General features: G+C 42.7%; 1 non-coding gene across 1 annotated transcript; it reads left to right on the forward strand.

Annotated features, from left to right (window-relative positions):
- Positions 1–6,084: 6,084 nt before the first annotated feature.
- On the forward strand, positions 6,085–6,247 carry LOC118662151. Its single transcript, XR_004969603.1, has one exon. It is a non-coding gene; the product is annotated as a U1 spliceosomal RNA (small nuclear RNA).
- The last annotated feature ends 840 nt before the right edge of the window (positions 6,248–7,087 follow it).

The following is a 7,087-nucleotide window of genomic DNA, read 5'->3' on the forward strand; positions in this document are numbered from 1 at the left end:
ATAATCTTTGGATAATAAATCTGGTACCATTACAAAGACCCCATTTACTATTGAGATTTCTCAATAGCATGATGATTGCACCCACTTTCAATTTTAATTTATGACATGGCATTCCCGAAAGAGTAATACTATTCAGAAATTCAATGGGAAAATTTTCCTTTTCAGTATCATCTGTGGAATCAATGGAATCGTCACTCAAATATGTGTGAAAATCTCCATCGAATATATCCAAAATTTCTTCATTTAATTTTTGAGCATGCTCATTTTTTGAATGAAGAATTGCACATTTAGATATATTTTTAACATCTATAGATATAGTATTTCCAAAGGTAGAATCAATAATAGATCCATTACAAATCATTTCACAGGGGATTTCAATAATATCCATTCCTAAATGAAAACTGCTATCAAGTTTGCCATCTCCAAGTTTTACTAACCATCCACTCTAAGCAGAATCCTCTGATCTCATATTTGTTGTAAGAGACAACTTTCTGAAACATCCCCAAACATTACAGTACTTTAAACTCTTTGTACTATGGCCGATCACATAGTATGCAGTACAATACGGAGACATTGTCGAAAGTCCCCTCCAAGAAGGAGAACTTTCCCACCAAATACAACATTCAGACTCATAATTTCTCTTAGTAATCCGTCTATGGCATTTATAGCATGACTGGATGCCATGGTGCATTCATCAATAATGAGAAGTTGGGCCTTTTTAATAGTTTTAGCAACTTCACTCTTTATATTGAGTCTAGAAATTGAAGTTTCATTTAATGGAATTGGTAATTTATATTGGGAATGAAAGGTGCTTCCACCGAGAAGTAAATTTGCAGCAATTCCTGTAGACACTGTGGGTAAAACAGTACCACCACGACCTCTAATATAATGTATTAAAACTTAATACAGATATGCAGGTGAATAGGATTCCTAGCTGGCAGGCCCCTAACAGCAAGCTGGCCACCTGTCAATTCCATGAGGAACGGGGCTTCCTCCTCCCTCCTGTCAGGGTCTGGGGTGCAGGTGAATGGGGTTCCTGGCTGGCAGGCCACTGACAGCAAGCTATCCAACAGCAGATCCTGTGAGGAATGGGGCTGCCTCCTCCCTACTGTCAGGGTCTGGTTTGAAGGCCGGCCACGCCCCCTGTTGGGTCAGACCCAGAGTTCTACCACACTGTGGCCTCTGCCTCAGCAACCCAGGACTGACTGCTGCAGGGTGCTCCTGGCGCTCCGAGAGTGGGTTCTTCCCTCAGGCCTCGAGGGAAACAGGCTGGAGAGGGTGCAACCCTTGGCAAGGCAACCCAGGACTCAGTACTTCCATGCTCTGCTCTGAGGGCGGGTTCCTGCCTGAAACCTCGCCCTGCGGGGAAACAGCTGGGGGAGGGCACAGCCGTTTCCAAGACGACCCCTGCAGGACTGACTTCCTTCCGGTTGGTCGAGCTTCCAGATGTGATGTTACACCCTGGGTTTTTATATAAGTAGATATGCATTACCTATGGGCCCAAACAATAGGGTGGTGAAGACCTGGGGCGGGGCAGGAACCAGATGGAGGGGGGCAAACGGGGGCAAAAAAGGGGGGCATCTGTAATACTCTCAACAATAAAGATGTTTTTTAAATGGTTTCTTGGCTCTGGCTGATGTTCCTAAATGGTTAGAGCATTGGCCCACAGCTCAAAGGTTCTCAGGTTTGATTTCCAGTCATGCAGGAGGCAATCAATCTATGTGTCTCTCTCACATTGCTGTTTCTCTCTCTACTTACCCCCCTCCCTCCTTCCATCTTACTCTCTCTCTAAAAATCAATGGAAAAAATATCCTCAGGTAAGGATTAACAACAATAATAAAAAAGGTTTCTGGGGCTAAATAATGTATAATTTTGAAAATTATAAATGATTCTCTGTTTATCTTGCCTTTTTAGCTTAAGCTGGGTTTCTTTTTTTTTTAATTAATAAATCTTTATTGTTCAGATTATTACAGTTGTTCCTCTTTTTTTCCCCCATAGCTCCCCTCCACCTGGTTCCCACCCCCACCTCATGCATGCCTTTACCCCCTGCCACTGTCCTCATCCATAGGTGTAAAATTTTTGTCCAATCCCTTCCCACACCCTTTACACCCCCTTCCGCCCAAGAATTGTCAGTTCACTCCCTTTCTATGCCCCTGCTCCTATTATATTCACCAGTTTATTCTGACTTAATTTTTAGGTTCACTTGTTGATAGGTATTTATTTGTTGTCACTTTATTGTTCATAGATTTTATCTTTATCCTTTTCTTCTTCTTCCTCTTCTTAAAGGATACCTTTCAGCATTTCATTTAATCCTGGTTTGGTGGTGACGAACTCCTTTAGCTTTTTCTTGTCTGTGAAGCTCTTTATCTGACCTTCAATTCTGAATGATAGCTTTGCTGGATAAAGTAATCTAGGTTGTAGGTTCTTGCTATTCATCACTTTGAATATTTCTTGCCACTCCCTTCTGGCCTGCATGGTTTCTGTTGAGAAATCAGCTGACAGTCGTATGGGTACTCCCTTGTAGGTAACTGACTGTTTTTCTCTTGCCGCTTTTAAGATTCTCTCTTTGTCTTTAGCCTTTGGCATTTTAATTATGATGTGTCTTGGTGTGGTCCTCTTTGGATTCCTTTTGTTTGGGGTTCTCTTCGCTTCCTGGACTTGTTAGTCTATTTCTTTCATCAGGTAGGGGAAGTTTTCTGTCATGATTTCTTCTAATAGGCTTTCAGTATATTGCTCTCTCTCTTCTGGCACCCCGATAATTCGGATGTTGGTACGTTTGAAGTTGTCCCAGAGGCTCCTTACACTGTCTTCGTACTTTTGGATTCTTTTTTCGTTTTGCTTTTCCAGATGGGTGTTTTTTGCTTCTTCATATTTCAAATCTTTGACTTGATTCTTGGGATCCTCTCGTCTGCTGTTGGATCTCTGTATATTATTCTTTATTTCAGTCAGTGTATGTTTAATTTCTGACTGGTCCTTTTCCATTTTTTTGGCATTCTCATTAAGATCCTTGTAGGTCTCACTAAGTTCCTCAGAGGTTTGTAGAAGATTCTTGAGTAATCTTATAACTGTGGTTCTGAACTCTATGTCCTCCATTAGTTTGCTTTCCTCCATTTCTTTCATTTGTGATATGTTTCTTTATCTTCGCATTTTTGGCTGACTTCGAGGACCCACTGTGTCTATAAGAACTGCTGTGCTGGAGACACCCTTATGGGGCAGGACTTGATTCAGTGGGGCTTTGGTGCTCACTGAGTCTGCCTCTTGAGTGTGTCCCTTATGGATGTGAGGAGTTGAAATCTGGTATCTGACCAGGGGTACCCTGGCTCCTGGATCTCCAAGTCAACCACTGTGTGAGTCCACCCAGCAGGAGCTACAGCAATATCAGCAGATTTCTCCTCTTTGTTTGGGATTTGGAAGTTTTGGAGCTCTCTGACCCAGCTGCAGTTAGATTAGGCTGCAAAAGCCGAGGTGATTCCTTTGCGCCGCTGAGCACAGCTTATGAGGGGATGTAATTTGAGTGGGGCGGGAGAATCACCAGGGCGGAGCAAACTAATGGCTGTGGTCAGCATCTCCACGTCTCCGCGATTCTGAGTCTCCGCAGTCCCGCGCCCCCACAGCAACAATGATCCCTGCAAGCAGCTCTGCGAGAAAGCCGCCCTCACTTTCCAAACCGCTGCAAGACAGTCCAGTTTCTCCCCATAGGAGTCTGGGACCCCAGAATCTCACCTTAAACGAGCTCAGTGCATTCGAGAGCTTGTATCTCCTTCCAATTGAAAAAAACTGCGCAGCCAGATGCAGCCCACTCACGCACGCCTTTGTACCTCTGTTCTTGGTGCCTCTGCACCTCCTACCTGGTCTCAATACACTTCTTTCTTTCCTTCTAGTTGTAGAACTTCCACTCGGCCAGCTTTCCCATGGTTCTGGATGATAGCTGTTTTGTCTTATAGTTGTAGTTTCGATGTTGTTGTGGGGGGCAGCACGCACAGGTTTATACCTTATGCCGCCATCTTGGTTCTCCCTAGGTTTCTTTTATAAATCTTCTAAGCACATTAGTGTACCATCAAGTTTATAACACCAGAAATAGAAATTTTTTTTTAAATATATTTTATTGATTTTTTACAGAGAGGAAGGGAGAGAGATAGAGAGTTAGAAACATCGATGAGAGAGAAACATCGATCAGCTGCCTCCTGCACGTCTCCTACTGGGGATATGCCCACAACCCAGGTACATGCTCCCGACCGGAATCGAACCTGGGACCCTTCAGTCCGCAGGCCAACACTCCATCCACTGAGCCAAACAGGTTTCGGCCAGAAATAGAAATTTAGAAGTCAACAGTATATAGTTGAAGCCATGGAACATCAATCAATAAGATTGTCCAGCAATAATCTGTATGAGTGTAGCATGAGAAGAGAAATAGGCCAAGGAGTAGGCAGAAGAGATGCCTAGAAAGAAGACAGGAAGAAGGAGTTGACAGGTACTGCTGGGGTCCAACCCCAGCAAGTCCAGGGGTTCCCAAAGGTGTAGACGGAGTCGGCAAAGAAGGAAGGACACAGAGACAGTGTTCAGTTGATCAGCAGCCTAGCCAGGATCTCCAGCCAGGATCTCCAGCCAAGTTCTGGTCTGGATCTCCAGACAGGTTCTGCTGTTTATTGTCTTGTTACATCTGTATTTATACCAGTTGATTTTAATCCTGTCAATTTCTATTACAAAGGTTAAGGCGTTTCTTATCTCCATTCCAGGGAGTAAAGATTATGTAGCTTAAGCATGATTGTTTGTAGTTAAAGTGATTAACTACCCGCCTGGCACTTAGTTAAGGAGTTTCATCCCCTCCCTGACTTCAGGGAAAAATCCCTACCTGGGGAAACAACCTTTCTCGGAGAGGTGACCTTGGTTAAAACACACAGCGTTAAGGGGAGCAAACATATTAAGAACAGTATGCTATATATGCCAGGTCCCTTGAAACATATGCTGTGCAGATGTTTCTTTCCTGCAGCGACTGTGTCAAGCAGCAAGGATGGACCGGCTTCCGGCAAGGTACGTCTGGGAACACAACTTACATAATGTTACAGAAGCAAAGGGTGTCAAAGGCTACAGAGATGTTTCATGTAATGAGGGGGAAAAAATCACCATACTTGGCCATAGGAGGTCAGTGGCATTTTTAGCAGAGTGAGGAGGGCAGATGCCAGATTGAAATGGTTTGAAGACTGAACAAGAGATGAAGTGGAGTCCGTATGCTTTTGTGGTGAAGCACGATATCTGTAATTTCCAATCTGTTGTGGACTAACATCAGCCCCGCTCTGTGACCAGTATGCCACTTGTGGCAGAGGCAAGGTTCCCTGAGATTTGGATGACAACCAAGCTGGTATATATTCTGTTCAACAAGACAAGTCTGCTGATGGCAGGCTTTTATGCTGTGGCCATGTCAAATTGCCATAAGAGGTTCTAAATGCTTATTCTTAATTCTATTCAGTGGTAGAGGTATAGACTATTTTTTTCAAGGAGCTTATTTGTCAAGGAAGAGAGAATAGCCAACACTCTAAGGGGCATAATAGGGTTGAGAGAAAGTTTCTACCAATATTATTTCTTGCAACTTTTCCCTCTGACTATCTCCTAATGTTCTTCATGCTTCACATTCTTTTCAGCCCTTAACTTGGATCTCCCCCATCTAAATAGTTCCTGATACATAGAAAGCATTTAAATTAAATAGTTGTTGAACAAATTAATGAAATTTTATGTGCACTGTGGAGGATTTAAGAGGTCCTGTGTTTCCAGATTTTACAGTAGGAAATCCTGCTCATTTAATTGCTAGATATTTATTTTACTGGTAGTCAGGGAATTATCAGGGAGGCCCATAACCTTCCCAGTCTTTGAGTGCATTAAAGCTCTGCTCTGTGTGTTCAAAGCTGAAATCACTTACTTTTACTTAGTAGGACCTGTGCTTTGAGTTTCATTTGTTTGTTTGTTTTCTCAAAATTGGTAGTGAATTTGCCTCTTGCCTTGCCTTCCCTTTCCTCTTCAAGGGCATACATTAACAAAACACTAAGCAGGTTTGGGACTATAATATGGCCACAGGATAAAGAGAACTGAATTGACACCTGGCAGGGGACATAGCATGATCGCCAAGGTGGTTTTCCCAGGGCGAGGCTTATCCATTGCACTCTGATATGTTGACCCCTGTGAATTCCCCAAATGTGGGAAACTTGACTGCATAATTTGTGGTGGTGGGGGACTGCGTACACACTCTCCGCTACAAGAAAAAAGGGAGAGAACTGATTGACCTGCACAGAGCTCAAACCTAAAATAATAGTTTAGTGTAAAATAGTTTAGTGTAAAATAGTTTAGTGTAAAAGAACTCTGGTTTTTTTGTAAACCTCTTCACTTTCCTCTTTTTCTAATTGGGCTACACTTGATCTTAGCCAAAAGGCCGAGAAGCGATCTAATTGGACTATTCCTCTTATTTTCTTATCTACAGCATTGCCCCTAGCCCACACAGTGGAACTTAAATCTGTACCTACAAAAATGAGAATTCTAATATAAAATGTGGACATTATGAATAGGAGCCAAAGCAAAGCGGAAACTTTCAGTCACTCGTACAACAGACATTTACTGAATGCTTAGTATGTGCCAGACACAGCCCTGCGTGCCGGGCATGTAATTTCCCTCTGGTCCAGTTGGGTGTGTCAGGCTAGACTTCTATATTTAAGAATTCAGCCAGACTTGTTTCCCACGGCAGTTGGAAGGCTTTTCACATGTAGATGGCTTATATAGCTCCAGACATCCTATACTAGATTGTTAAACTTAGGCAGGCATTATTTAACAGGTTTAAGGAAAAGCAGGAAAATCCTAGCTGTGTATGTGTGTACGGTTTGGGGAGTGAAGTACATAAAGGAGATTAAATGGGAACTTTCAGTACTTTGGAGGATAAGAAGTAGTTGTTTATATACTAGTAGCTTAATCAATAGGGTTATTATGGCTTTTTGTTCAATTCTAGGATGAGAGGACCATAACTCTTGAGTTGTAAGTCTTGTTTTTCATCTGGTCCTTAGCACAAAGAACACATCTGCAGGAAAAAACTATTGCTACATTAGAG

Source organism: Myotis myotis, unplaced genomic scaffold (assembly GCF_014108235.1).
Source record: "Myotis myotis isolate mMyoMyo1 unplaced genomic scaffold, mMyoMyo1.p scaffold_m19_p_1, whole genome shotgun sequence".
Classification (NCBI taxonomy): Eukaryota; Metazoa; Chordata; class Mammalia; order Chiroptera; family Vespertilionidae; genus Myotis; species Myotis myotis.